This window comes from Nuphar pumila, chromosome 9, assembly GCF_984573655.1.
Source record: "Nuphar pumila chromosome 9, dmNupPumi1.hap1.1, whole genome shotgun sequence".
Classification (NCBI taxonomy): domain Eukaryota; kingdom Viridiplantae; phylum Streptophyta; class Magnoliopsida; order Nymphaeales; family Nymphaeaceae; genus Nuphar; species Nuphar pumila.
In genome coordinates, this window is record NC_143257.1 from 101,564,478 (window position 1) to 101,579,277 (window position 14,800).

Below are 14,800 nucleotides of genomic sequence, written 5' to 3' on the forward strand. Positions count from 1 at the left end.
TAGATTCAGGACAACATTTTAAGTCAGATCTAAGGTTGATCCGAAGCAATATCCGACCCAGATGCATTTTTCACATGTAAATAGACTATTTTGTTCTCACATTTTTTGGATCCAATATTACCACATCCTCTAATTTAATTTGAATCTTACTCCATTTTGAATCTATTGTTTGCATTTTGGGTTAGAATTCAGATTAAAATAAAAGTTTTATTTTGAGTGTTAACCTATTAAATACCATCATCTATGAGTCTAATAGATGCAAATCTCCTCACGTACGAGTTTAATAGCTGCTAAATACATATAAACTAGTCAGTGAATTCAGAATGATGCAATGATTCTGCTAACCTCGTATCCGAAAACAATCACATCCAAAACTAATAGATGCACATCTCCCTTGCTACACGTTTAATAACTATTAACTTCCTATAAAAGAGTGAGTGGATTCAGAATGATCCATGGTTTCTGATAACCTCCTCTTAAATACTATAAAATTTAAGACTAATAGATGCATATCTCCCAAACTACATGTTTAATAGTTGATAACCTCCTATGAAAAAGTGCGTAAATTCAGAACGATCCAATGATTCAACTAACCTTCCATTCAATACTATCAAAGCAGAAAATTTAATGTTATTTTGAGTGTACCTACTGATATTCGCACTAAAACCTTACGAAGAAGAGACTTGCAAGTACTAAAACATTATATGCACAAAATCTAACATCAGTTGAAGCAAGCTGCAAATGCCATAAAAGTGTGATTGGTGGAGATGTACACTAAAGATACGCTGACCTCCAAACATCCGTTCGTATTTCTCGTAAAAATGAGAATCCACTTTGAATAGGAGACACATAATCCTAGTGCAAATGTCATAGGTCTGCACAAAACACTTGTGAAGGGTAAAATCGTTTAAGAAAAGTTAAGAATCAACATTTTTGGATAGGCGAAGAATTTTGATGAATTAGTAGGTATTTGTTTAAATACACCAGATTTCATAGATAATACGATCATTTTTTGTAAGTCTTTCAAGTCCTTGATCAATTCATGCGGCTGAGTTATGTGCCAATAGTTGGTCATTTTAGGAAATTGGTGCATCTAATTGAATTGCTCGCCTGGTTATGCCACAAATTGCTTGAAGATCATTCTCAAGCTGGTGTGAGCATATCAAAGGAATATTAAAGCGTTAAAAGTTAGGTGCTTTTGGTAATTCTAGTCTAGCAAAATATGCTTGGAAAACTCTGTTGTCTTTTTCCATTATGTTTCATCCTTTTAATATTTGTACACCAACTATGACCCTTGTGGCCTTGTCGGCTTCATTATTTGTGCAAATAGGTCCTCCAAGATTTGGTGCTGAATTAAAAAAGCCGTCATTGTCTCCTTTAGTTTCTCTTGCATGGCATGCACACAAGGGGTTGAATGGTAGGAGCTTTGATATAATTATTATCTTATTCTATTGCTATTTATTATTTGTTATGGAAAACATTGCTATCATCGTTAATGCAAGGCTTCCACACGACGATTTGAGTGATGCATTGATTGAGAATGTGCACACTTTTTCTAAGGCTTTGGGCTGGAAGGAGTACATTGAAAATGACCAGGGGAATCGTTCTTTGACAAAGAGACCTAAAAGCGATATCAGTGAATCAAGAGAATATAAAAGAAGAACAAAAGCTTCTTTTGAGTCCCCTCCTCTTTCTCAATCAACACTCCTTAAAAGAAGGCATCTTGGGGCAATTATTGCACGCTTACTGCTTGATTTTCCCTGGATTCCCAGACAAGGATTGTTCACACAAAAGAAATGCATGGTTGAATTTGCGGCACTAGCTTTTTCTCCCATTTTTTTATTCAAATTGTTTATGTGAAGAATTATTGAGATGGTGTTTTGGGGAGTTACCCGCTAAGCTAAATGACAAGAAAGAATAGTCTCACGCCAAAAAGATGTTTATTATCAGAAGAAAAAGATTGAACAATCCATGGTTGTGGCGGAAAGCGTAGGTACGTAGCTTTCTCAACTACCGTGGCTTCCTTTGGAGATCTACAACATTGTTGAATGGTCCTTTAATTTGTGCTAGGAAAAAGGTGAATAATCCCCTTTTCCTTGTACCTTTCTTTTGCCTATGTCTTTGAGTTTAAGCCAAAATGATTTTGTCCTCACTAATATTCAGGTTCCTTCTCCCTTTGCTAAAATGTTGTCAATTTCTCGGTAGCACAAAAGTTAGCTAGATTTGACCCATTCAAAGTAGACTCTCTATTTATTAATTTATTTATTTATCGTTATTGTTGTTTTTTGTTGGTGGTGGTCTACTAAGCAGTAGTAACTATTCCTATTGTTCTGCTATTATGATATTATTGTTTCTCACTGAGGATGATGTGGGAAAGGCACCAAAAGGAATAGAACGGAACCCTAGGCCCCTTGGTCAAGATGTTTAGACATTACCAACACCACATATTTGACTGGCTACCCATTGTTGGCTTGATGGTTGTATGAGATTAGACAAAGGTTTGTGTGATTAAGCGTTAAAAGATGTAATTAATGGCCTACAAAGTTAATCAAAATAAAATTGCTTTTATTTCTTAACAAACAAGATTGCAAAATTTCTACCTTGTTTTACAATAATTAAGAGTTAAATGTTGTGAATCTTAATGTAGATCCAATCAAAAGAAAAATCATGAAGTGTTTGCTACCTAAGAGGTTTAACTCAGTCAACTATAAGTGATACAACTGATAGTTATTTGTTCATTAATGATGTAGGTGATGATGAACATCCAACCACAAAATTGTGTCCTTTTTGCTAACCCAAGGGGAAACCTGGTTCTCCTTTACTGCCCTAGTGTAGGCCGCCACTGATAAAACCCTCTAGGTCCACTGACACACAGCTCGGGTATCGAACTCGCAGGTCTTTCAACTTGAAAGATAAAAAAATGTGATTAAAGTGTCTATAATCTAAACTTCATAATTAAATTTTATAGATTATTTAATTAGATGCACAAAAAACTATAACAAGATGGGCTACCGACCAATATTTTTGAACACCAGGAGCAATGTGTGATTTCGGGCCAACCAATATCCGTATCCGGCTCCGTGATGGATATGGATCTGAAATGGTTCTTGAAAATGCCATTCAAGACCAACCTGAAATTAAATCCAGTAATGTGCAACTCACGTTTTGATATATGAAACATGGTACTCAATTTAAACACAGAAAAATTAAATGGTGTATTTTGGATATGAAACTGGGTACAAGCTGGCCTCGTGCAACCCATGTCTGTAACTGAACCTGTACGGATCCAACATCCACCTCAGCCTTATTTTACTCATTAATTTTCTGCCCTTCTGCTAAGGTTGCCGCATTTTTGTATTTCTTGCTTGAACAAGTGGGTACCTATAATATTCATAACTAGCTCTATATCTAAGCCACATGATACTAGTTGATTTTCTCGATATGTAATCTTTAGGTGATATCATATATCGACTGTAATTAGGCATTGATTCTTCATACAGTAGGCCTTTGACTATAATGCTTTAGGGAGATTTTCAGTTAAAAGGGTCTCCTTTAATTTGCTTGTTATTTCAAAAAGTGTCATGTTTCCCGATAAGGCGTTTCGGGAGTGAACTTTTCACTGAAACTCTCAAATAGAGACTTGAAAATGATTTTATGGTTAAGATTCATATAAAATATTATTTTTAACCTTTGGTTTGGAAAATATGTTTTTGTCTATTTAACTATGCATTAGAGGCATTTTAGTAAATTGCTATACATAACTCACAGTTAAACTAAGTTACTCCAATTGAGGTTTCTATTTCACATATTGAATGAAAAGTTATTATTATTTTTTCTTTTTATGGCAACGAACCTGCCTAAGAATGGGGTGAATTAGTGCCTTCCTCCTCCTTGAACAATAAACTCTGGGTAAATGCCCTAGCCTGCAAAAGACACCTGCTGAGCAAGCTTGCTGTTGGGAAAAATGGGGTTCCACCGTCCTAACCATTAGGGGACTTAAGAGTCGGCATTAGAATGAACATGGTGTTCTTTTTTAAATATCAGGCAAAAGGGGAGGTTTTAAATGTAATTTTTTCAATAATAAATCAACATCATGACTGCATATGCAAATATTCTCAAAGAAAGACCAACGGGGCTATGCTTGTCTGGTGCACGTACGTCACCTTATGTTGAGACATCGCAATTTCAAAACACAATGGTATAGTTGTATAAGTATAGGGGTCTGCGCCTAACACCAGCTTTCCATTAAAAAAACATTCTTAAAGAAAGGGTTCATTATTTATGCAGCGGCCCTGCTATTGCAGACAATCCATCTTAGCATTTCTTGAAATGAACAACACACCCCTATTGAGAAATGCCTATTGAAAAATATGTTTTACTTAGTGGGTCGGACAACTGAGCTTAAATCAGGTACGCTCGGAGGCACGCATATACACACGATATCTTTCAAGCGATAGTTGCCCCACTTAAGATTAAGTCCTCAGTGCAATGAGTACTCATGCAACTATTCTCCTAAGATACAATCAAGCTTTTTTCTTCTTGTAAAAAATTGATCCATGCATGCCCTATACTAGGTGAGACTGATAACCTCAACATGAACTACCTTGAACAACCTCTTGACTAGCATAGGAAGATCCAAACTCGAATCGTGTATGAATCCTAGGTTCATATATGGGTATGGATCCTGCATTCAAATGAGTATAAACCCAAACTGCAAGCAGGTATGAATCCAAACTGCAATTGGATCTGAATCTTTGGTATGGATATGAACTGCAATCGAATCTAGATCTCACAATAATAGAGAGCAGAAGAGAGCCAAACTCGTGGGAGAGAGAGGAGAAGAGAGGAGAGCTTGAGAGAGATGACATAAATGAGAGAGGGATGAGGTTTACATTGACCCCAGCCCCCAGGCTATCCATAAAGGTCATTAAGAGGCTTTAAATGGGTTCAAACAGACCACAATAAAGAAACATGGTTGGCCAAACGGCCAACCATGAATGCCCAAACAGTTAGGAAGAGAGGGGTGCCCATTTTGGACCAAAAAGGTAAAGACTGAGTTCAAAATGATCCTAACAAAGGTCAAAAAAGTCCAAGACCGAGTAAACAGTCAAAGGGCTAGGAGGCTATGGACTATTAAGACCATTAAAGCCTCACGCAAAAACGTTGGGCTTGATCTAAAAAGATCTGGATCAAGGTAAAAAATATCCAAGAGAGATAAATAAATGCAAAATCAAAGTTTATTAATGGGATAGTCAAAGGTTGATTTTAGACATGGAGATTACATCCATCCTAGGTACTAAAAAGATAGATCCAAGATCAAACCGAAACTGAACTCAAACCCAAATCCAAGTTAAAGGTCCAAGGTCAAAAGTCAAAGGTCAAGGGTCAAAGGTCAAAATTCAAGAGTCAAGATCCAAGACAGGTACAGGCAGCCACATTAAAAATATGGTGATTTTATATGAGATATGTTATTTATGACAGATTTTGTAAAAATGGGTCATCAGGGATCCGAATTTTCCTAACAACTTGTGCCAATGATTAATTAGTAACATGTTTGGATCTTGTGGTTTTAAATTTTTTTTTATATATACTACATATTATCAGTGTTAATAGACCCCATTGAATCATAAACAAAGGGCTAAACATTTAGAAAGATCTTGATTAAAATTTATGCAAGTTGTAATTGAAAGATATTACCAAATCTTGATTGTCAATTGTAAATTACCTGTTTTGGTTGATTCCAAAAGAGAGCATTTCTATTTATATAATTATGTTCAACATGTTTAGATTGTTTAATATCTAAATTCATGCTTGACTTAATGAAAATGTAATGGTTTGTGTTTGAGAGAATCCAAACCCTGATTTCTCAAAAATCGATTTAGGGTTTTGAGCTCTTTCTTGAATTTTGATTCTTTCAAATGAATATGTTGTTGAGATATGATTTTTTTCAAGTTATGTACATCATGAACTGAATTAAGTTATGTGCATTTATATTGATTAAGCATGGCTACAACTAAACATAATTAAAAATATATAAGTCTTTCTGATTTGGGCTTATGGGGACCTGTATTAGAGAAATCAACTTATGTGTTTTATATACTAGTTGTAGTTGATTCATTGATTCAATCTCTTATCATAAATATTTTAATTAGGTCTAATATAATTTAAGTACTGTAAAAAATCAAGACATTTATTGGAGTCATGTTGATTTGCTCGGTGAAGGTTTATGGGAGCTCTTATCGAGAAAATTGAGGTTTTGTAGCTCTAGTTATACTTTGATGTTTTCATTAAATTTTTTTATAAATGCAACATTGAATTATATCAGATATGATATAAATATTTATGATAGAGATAGAGGTGAGTTTGATCACAATTGGTAAGTTTTGGTTATGGTGTAAGGATGCCATGTTTTTGATAAATAGGCTCCTACACAAATTGCATTTGAGATTTATAAGTAAATTCATTCATGACAGTTTAAATGTATTTATTTTCATGATAAATTGAGCATGAACATGATTATATTTGCAAAGCATGTGAAAAAAATGAATATGGACATGTTGATTTCATTGTAATTTGGCAACATGTTTTAGTTGTGCAGTTTCAGACTACTCTAGCCACGTGGCCTAAATAATTTGAGAGTGATGTTAGAACTGTGGTTCTTAGATTGATTCATATTTGTGATAATGATGCATGTTTATTTTTAAATATTGAAATTATATGATATTGTATAAATAAATTGTTGAATAACATGTTGACATAATTCATTGCTTATGAGAATGCATGTTATGCTTTGAGATGTAGTATTTGTGAAATGCATGCATGATGATAGAAATCTCATAGGGTTGCATGAACACTTTGGGTGCTCGATAAAATAGTAAGTTATGGTTTCAAAGAAGAAACAGTGATATGGCAATGCACTAGCCTAAATGGTAAATGCATTTACCTATCACCTAATTAATAAAGATAACCCTGAGCTGTATTTTTGGGTATGCATTTACCGAGGTATGCTGAACCAGAATGGATGGTGGTCTACCTTAGAGAGGGTAGCACTACAAGAAAATACGTTGTTAGCGACGGAATCTTTCCGTCGCTAGTTAGTGACAGAATCTTTCCGTCGCTAGTTAGCGACGGATTGGCGAGCGACAAATATTCGTCGCTATTATTACTGAATCTTATGAAAGTAGTGACGGAAGATAGTCCATCGCTAATTAGCGACGGCTGTTGCGACGGACTGTTTCGTCAGTACGATTGCACCATTTACCGACGACGTTAACGACGGAACCTAGTCCGTCGCTAAATAGCGAAGGATGTGGCGACATAATATAATCCATCGCTATTTTCGCGAATTTGATTTTACGTTGGCTTAGCGACGGAATGAATCCGTCGCTAACTTTCGAATAACCCTAATCCCAGGCAGTTTTTCCTTTTCTTCTTTCGCTGCTCCTGCCGTTCGCCTCTCCCGCCGTTCGCCGGTCCCGCTCCCGCCGTTCACCGTTCGCCGGTCCCACCGTCCGTTGGTCCCACCGTTCGCCGCCCGGAGAAAGGTAACGCCCTCCCCCTCCCGTTTTCGGCAGGGGGTTAACCCCCTGCCAAAAAACGCAAGGGGGTTAACCCCCTGCCGGAAACGGCAGGGGGTTAACCCCCTCCCGGTTCATGCAGTTAACCCCCATTTTCACGCAGAGGGTTAACCCCCGTTTTCACGCAGGGGGTTAACCCCCTCCCGGTTCACACAGGGGGTTAACCCCCTGTCGTTTCCGGCAGGGGGTTAACCCCCTCCCGGTTCACGCAGGGGGGTTAACCCCCTGCCGGAAAACGCAAGGGATTAACCCCCTGCATCCCCTGCCGTTTCCGGCAGGGGGTTAACCCCCTTCCGTTTCATGCAGGGGGTTAACCCCCTTCCAGAAAACGGAGGGGGTTAACCCCCGCGTTTTCCGGCAGAGGGTTAACCCCCGTGTTTTCCGAAAGGGGGTTAACCCCCTGCATTTCTTGCAGAGGGCTAACCCCTTGCGTTTTTCGGCAGGGGACCCTTGCCCCCTGCCTTTCCGGTAGGGGGTCGACCCGGGCAGGGGGTCGACCCCGGCAGGGGGTCGACCCCGGCAGGGGGTCGACCCCGGCAGGGGGTTAACCACCTGCCATAACAGGCTTGGGGTCGACCCGCTGCCCGAACAGGGGGTCAGTTAACTCCCTACGTTCCGTAAGGGGGTTAACCCCCTATGTTCCGTAAGGGGGTCGACCCCCTGCCGGAACAGCAGGGGAGTCGACCCCTTGCCAGAACAGTTTTTTTTCCGTGGTGACTTCATTTTAAAGCAGTGTTTTTTTGTGCAGATTTTTCAACGGAACTCGCTTATGCCCCGCCACCCGTGGTAAGTAAGTGACGAAAACAATGCAAATCGGGTAAACACCCGTGGTGAGTAAGTGATGCAAGCGCATCACATGTTATTTAATTTATTGAATGTAACACTTTATTGTTCACACACTCACTTAGTTGTTGATATCTAGGACTGCTTTGTTGGAGTTCAAAGATCATGCTGAGCATGATTTTAATGTATATATATGGAAGTGTTCTTATTTTTGGAGTACGGAGTCCATGCTAGGCATAGTAGTAGTTAGTGGGATATTGAAATGTGTTTGCTGCAGGTACATGTTTGAGATTTGTTTGATATGAATTATTTCAATGTATTGCAATGTTTGATGTGATTGTATCCATGCTTACATGTAGTTACTTTCAATTTGATTATGTCTACCATGTGAAATTGTATACTGAAAGCATGCTTCAAATGAATGTATCGTGTCATGAATAGTTTGCACATGAAAATATTAAGTTATCAATGCATGTATCATAATTCTTGTAATTGTATGACATCATATATTGCATGATAAATTTGATATTTTCTTCATCATAGCATTCTGATGGTTCTCTTTTAACTGGTTAGGATACTATTCGCACCATCATACGACAAAATGACTGCAAACCGTGAATGGATGTACCGTAGGATAGTGGACAATGAGTTATCGCATGAATATATGGATGGTGTTGACAGTTTTATTGAATTTGCAATGGCAAGTGTCAGTACAGTAGATCCCACAGGTCGGATTAGGTGTCCCTGCAAGATTTGTAAGAATAATCGATTTTTAGAACCTCATGGCGTTAGACATCACCTATACAGGAAGGGTTTTGTGAGTGATTATCAAAACTGGACGTTTCATGGAGAAGAATTTAGAAACGATTTTGATGCACGGGTGAATGTGGTGCACGATAATCCATATACGAATTTGATATTTGATGCCGCAGGAATAGAACTGGGTTCTGCTATGAGTTCTAGTGATGTAAGAACTGCCATAGATGAAGAATCACCAAACGATGCAGCTAGTAGATTTTATGATTTACTTAGAGATGCTGATGAGCCACTTTGGAACGGTTGTGAGAGTCACACTATCTTGTCTGCAGTTCTTCAACTAATGAATTTGAAGTCCGAGTATAATTTGAGTCAATCATGTTTTGACCGTTTGTGCATGATTGTGAAGAGTATGTTGCCTAAAGATGAGAAATTGCCACAAAATTTCTATCGTGCGAAAGTTATGGTCAACGCTCTAGGTATGGGTTACAAAAAGATTGATGTTTGTCCAAATCACTGCATGTTGTATTTCAAGGAGCAGGAAAACGACATATCATGCCCGTCATGTGGGCATCCTCGGTTCAAGCCAAAGACAAGAGGCAATGGTAGCACGAGATCAAAGGAAGTTTCATACAAGTCGCTCCGCTACTTTTCTATCACTCATAGATTGCAGCGATTGTATATGTCTTCAAGGACAGCTAAACACATGAGATGGCATGCAAATAAAGTTCGACACGATGAAAACAAGATCACGCATCCTGTTGACGCTGAAGCTTGGAAGCACTTTGATCGTACTCATCAGAACTTCGCAATGGAAGTGTGAAATGTTAGACTCGGTCTATGTATAGATGGATTTAATCCATTTGGGGGTAGATCAACTTCATACTCATGCTGGCCAGTATTTGTTACTCCATACAACCTTCCACCAAGCTTGTGTATGAAACGTCCAAATCTTTTCTCGTCTCTGTTGATCCCTGGTCCGACCTCACCTGGCCAAAATCTTGATGTATATCTAAGGCCATTGATTGATGAATTAAAAGTACTGTGGGATGACGGTGTTACCACGTATGATGCCAAAAAAAAACAAAATTTCAACATGAAGGCCGCTATTCTATGGACAATCAGTGACTTCCCTACATATGGTATGTTATCTGGTTGGAGCACACATGGGAGGTTGGCTTGTCCGTACTGCATGGAGGATTCCAAAGCTTTTAGATTGAGGCATGGAAGGAAGCCTTGCTGGTTTGAGTGCCATCGTCGATTCCTACCCAGCGATCATCCGTTCCGACGTCAAAAGAATGCATTTAAAGCAGGCACAACTGAAACGGAAGGTCCATCCTCAAGATTGTCCGGCATAGAGATTCTAAGAAGATTGCGATACTTTCCAGATGTATTAACATATGCCTGCAGTTCTACACCCTTCCGTGGATTTGGGAAGGATCACAATTGGACGAAAAAATCTATTTTTGGGGAACTACCGTATTGGCCGACCCTATTGATACGACATAATTTGGATGTGATGCATGTAGAGAAAAATGTGTTTGATAATGTGTTCAATACAGTAATGAATATTAAAGGAAAAACTAAAGATAATCCGAAGGCCCGTATGGATTTAAAATTAATATGTAAAAGACCAGAATTGGAACTCAAAGAGTATAATGGCAAAGTACTAAAACCAAAGGCGAAGTACGTGCTCGGACCTGATCAAATAAAACATGTATGTCAATGGTTGAGACAACTGAGATTTCCAGATGGATATGTCTCTAACATTGCTCGGGCTGTGAAGATTGACGATGGACAGTTATATGGGTTGAAGAGCCATGATTGTCATATCTTTATGCAACGATTGATACCCCTAGCATTCCATGATATGTTAGACAAACCTATATGGGGGGTATTGTCTGAGTTGAGCGGATTTTTCAGAACATTGTGCGCATCGGAAGTCGTTGTATCAGATGTAAAGAATCTTGAGGACTCTGTCATCACCACTGTTTGTCTGTTAGAAAAGATATTTCCGCCAGCATTTTTCGATGTTATGGAACATTTGATCATACATCTGCCATATGAACTAATGGTTGGTGGCCCTGTGCAATATCGATGGATGTACCCATTTGAAAGGTATATGTTTTTTTATAGCACATCTCTTTAATGACAGATATTTAAAATTTGAAATGTATATTCTTGTCAGATGCATGTTCGACCTAAAAAAAAAGGTTTGTAATAAAGCAAGAGTAGAAGGCTTTATTTGTGAGGCGTACACTTTAGAAGAGATTTCAAATTTCTCATCTATGTACTTCGAACCTCATATTCCAACACGTTACACATGCCCGCCCCGTAACGATGATGGAGAACAAGTAACTGTAGCTGACAAACTGTCGATATTTCAACCACTTGGGCATGCATTTGGTAGTTGCCGATCAAGGCTATTGACAGATCGAGAGCAAGATGCAGCACACATCTATATTCTTTTTAATTGCTCAGCGATCGACCCATACATCGAGTAAGTATATGTATATGCAACTCAATTATAAATCCTTTTATGTTCTATATGTGGATACATGGCTCGGTAATATAAGTATTTGTGGTTTGCAAACGATTTGATCTGGAGTTGCAAAGCGAAGTTTCACATCTCACTGATGCAGAAGTACAAAAAGAACGTGAAACTAAGTTTGTGGAGTGGTTGAAGCAGTTGGTAAATAAGCTAACATAAATTTTGTACTTATAAACAACACTAAGTTACTTAATTGATCATGATCACAATAATTGTTTATGTCTGTGCGTAGGTTCGCCATGGTGATGTTAAAGATCAAGGAATATGTGATTTAGAAAATGGTCCGACCAAAGTTGTGCAATGCTACAACGGGTATATCGTAAATGGTTATCGATTCCATACAAAAGACTACGGTACAAACAAATCAACGATAAATAGTGGCGTGTGTGTCAAGGGTAGCAGCTACGGTGAAAATGAACATGATTACTACGGTGTTATAGAGGAAATAATGAAGTTGACTTACTTAGGCATGAATAACAGGGTTACGATATTCAAGTGTCATTGGTTTGATCCAACTGCAACAAGACTCGACAAAGCTTCAGGCATTGTGGAGGTGAATCATAAATCCAGGTTTGGAACATATGAACCATTCATATTAGCCTCGCAAGCTCAACAAGTTTATTATACTTCATATCCGAGTATAAAAAAGTCAGATAGAAATGAATGGTGGGCAGTTTGCAAGGTGAAATCCAAACTATACCCCGAGTATGATCAGTTACAGGAAGATGAGTTAGCTGAAGACAGTGATTACTATCAATCAGATGATGTCTATGACTTCGCTTATGGTCACGATGTTGCGCATGATATGCATGTCATATCTCCATTGGCCGATGAAACATTCATAGAGGAATGTGATCCAAATGATGTACCAAGTGGATGGACAAACAATAAAGAAGAAGAAGAAGAAGAAGAAGAAGAAGAAAGTCAAACTAGTGACGAGGAAGAATTCTCAAGCTAGTGAGCAAAATCTTATACTACAAACCTCTATTTAAATGCATTGTAATACTTGATGTGAGTTGTATTGCAATACTTGGTGTGAATGATTAAAAATTTTATTTGAATGTATATTAATACTTGATACGAATGATTCGAATGCATTGTAATACTTGATGTGAATGATTTCAATTATCTGAATGTATTATAATTTATGCAATTAACGAATGATTTGAATTAGTGCAATAATTGATGTGAATGATTTGAATTATTTGAATGCATTGCAATGCTTGATGTGAATGACTTGAATGCATTGTAATACTTGATGTGAATTATTTTAATGTATTGTATGACATATGTTATTTGTTAGAATATGGTTCGTGGAGGTTATAGTGGTCGCTCATCCAGTAGTAGTCAGGCTTAGCCTTCATCTTCACGGGCTCCTATGATAGGTATATCATATAACTAATTGGATGCTTGATTAGTTCAAATGCGCATTCTAAGAATTTCTAATGTATTTTTTTACAGATGATGTTGCGCCTGTACACGACCCACCTACACCAGTTGATCGCACAAGTCAACAGCCAACACAGGAAACAAGGTCTTCTCAGGCTGGCACAAGAAGACTCATTCGAATAGTGTATATCGATAATCGACCGTAAGTATTTTGTTTTCAATTATTGCATATCTTTTAAATATTTTATATTGATATTTACTGTGTAACAATTCATGTGCAGCACGAGGTTTGAGCCACAAGAAGTAGTACGGGAGATTAGGAATTCACTTCTTCAACATCTACCAGGACCAGTTGCTCAATGGAAAGAGTACCCAAAGGAGGTGTTAGACAGATTGTGGTCTTCATTCATGGTATACAGTTGTTCCTCATAGTTAATGTGTTTCATATTTAATTTATTTAAGCAAAGTCTACTAACTTTCTGAAAATATTTGTAGGCTTCGAATCGCTTCGCAACTACGGTGGAAGAAAATGATGCAAGGAAGGTGTGGCAGAAGGTGGCTGCCAATCGATTTGCAGACATGCTGCACACTATGAAGAGTGCAGCAAAAAAAGCATCTGGCGTAGTAGATGATCCATTACTGTGGAAGGGCCATGGTCCTATTACTATCAGGAGAGATTACTGGGATGAAATGTGCGATAAGTGGGCGGGAGATGCATTTAGAAATCGCTCTGCGAAGGCTGCACAAAATCGATCGAAGATGCCCGAAGCCCATCTACACACAGGTGGATCTAAGACATTTGGGAGCCACCTAAAGAAAATGGTAACTCATCAATATATAATATTAATTTTATAAGTATTATTGCAAACTTGTGTACTAAATCTTTTGTCATTTAACTTCGCAGGAAGCAGAAAAAGGAGGCAGTGTACCATATAAGGATGTGTTTGTAGAAACACATAAACGGAAGACCACGGGAGTCTTCGTATCAGAGAAGGCGAGAACGACAATGGTATGTATTAATTCTATTAATAATCATTGTAATATATATGCAAGTTATCATAATGTTATCATTAATTATTAATGAATACTTTAAACATTATTTCGTAGGAGGCATATGAGCAACAGATGGTAGAGCGATATGACGAAGACGCTACTCAGCATCCATCATTTGATCCTACAGCATGGGTGAATGCAGCAGGTGAACCCAAAAAAGGTCGTGTGTTCGGGTTTGGGAGTAATATGAACACTTCACCAGTTATTGGTTCTTCCAGTTACGGCTCACCGACTTCTTGCGCCGACATAAGCTCCAAGCAGCCGACTATTCTTTCCGGTGATGATGTACGCGAGATCATTAATGAATCACTGAATAACTACTTCCAATACACCGTCGCCCCCCTTTCTCCAAAATGAGATCAAGACCGCTGTTCAGGATAGGGGATCTTCGATTCCAGGTCCCTCTCAGGTATAATCACATATATAGTTTTTTTGACTGGCTTAAAGCACATCTGAGCATGGTAGAATCACATATAGAGTTTTTCTAGATGCCTTAGAACACATATGAACATGCTATAATCACATATTCAATTTTTTTACTGGCTTAGCACACATATGAGCATGATAGAATCATATATATATATATATATATATATATATATATATATATATATATATATATATATATATATATATAACTTTTTGTCTGCCTTAGAGCATATATGAGCATGATAGAATCACATATAAAGTT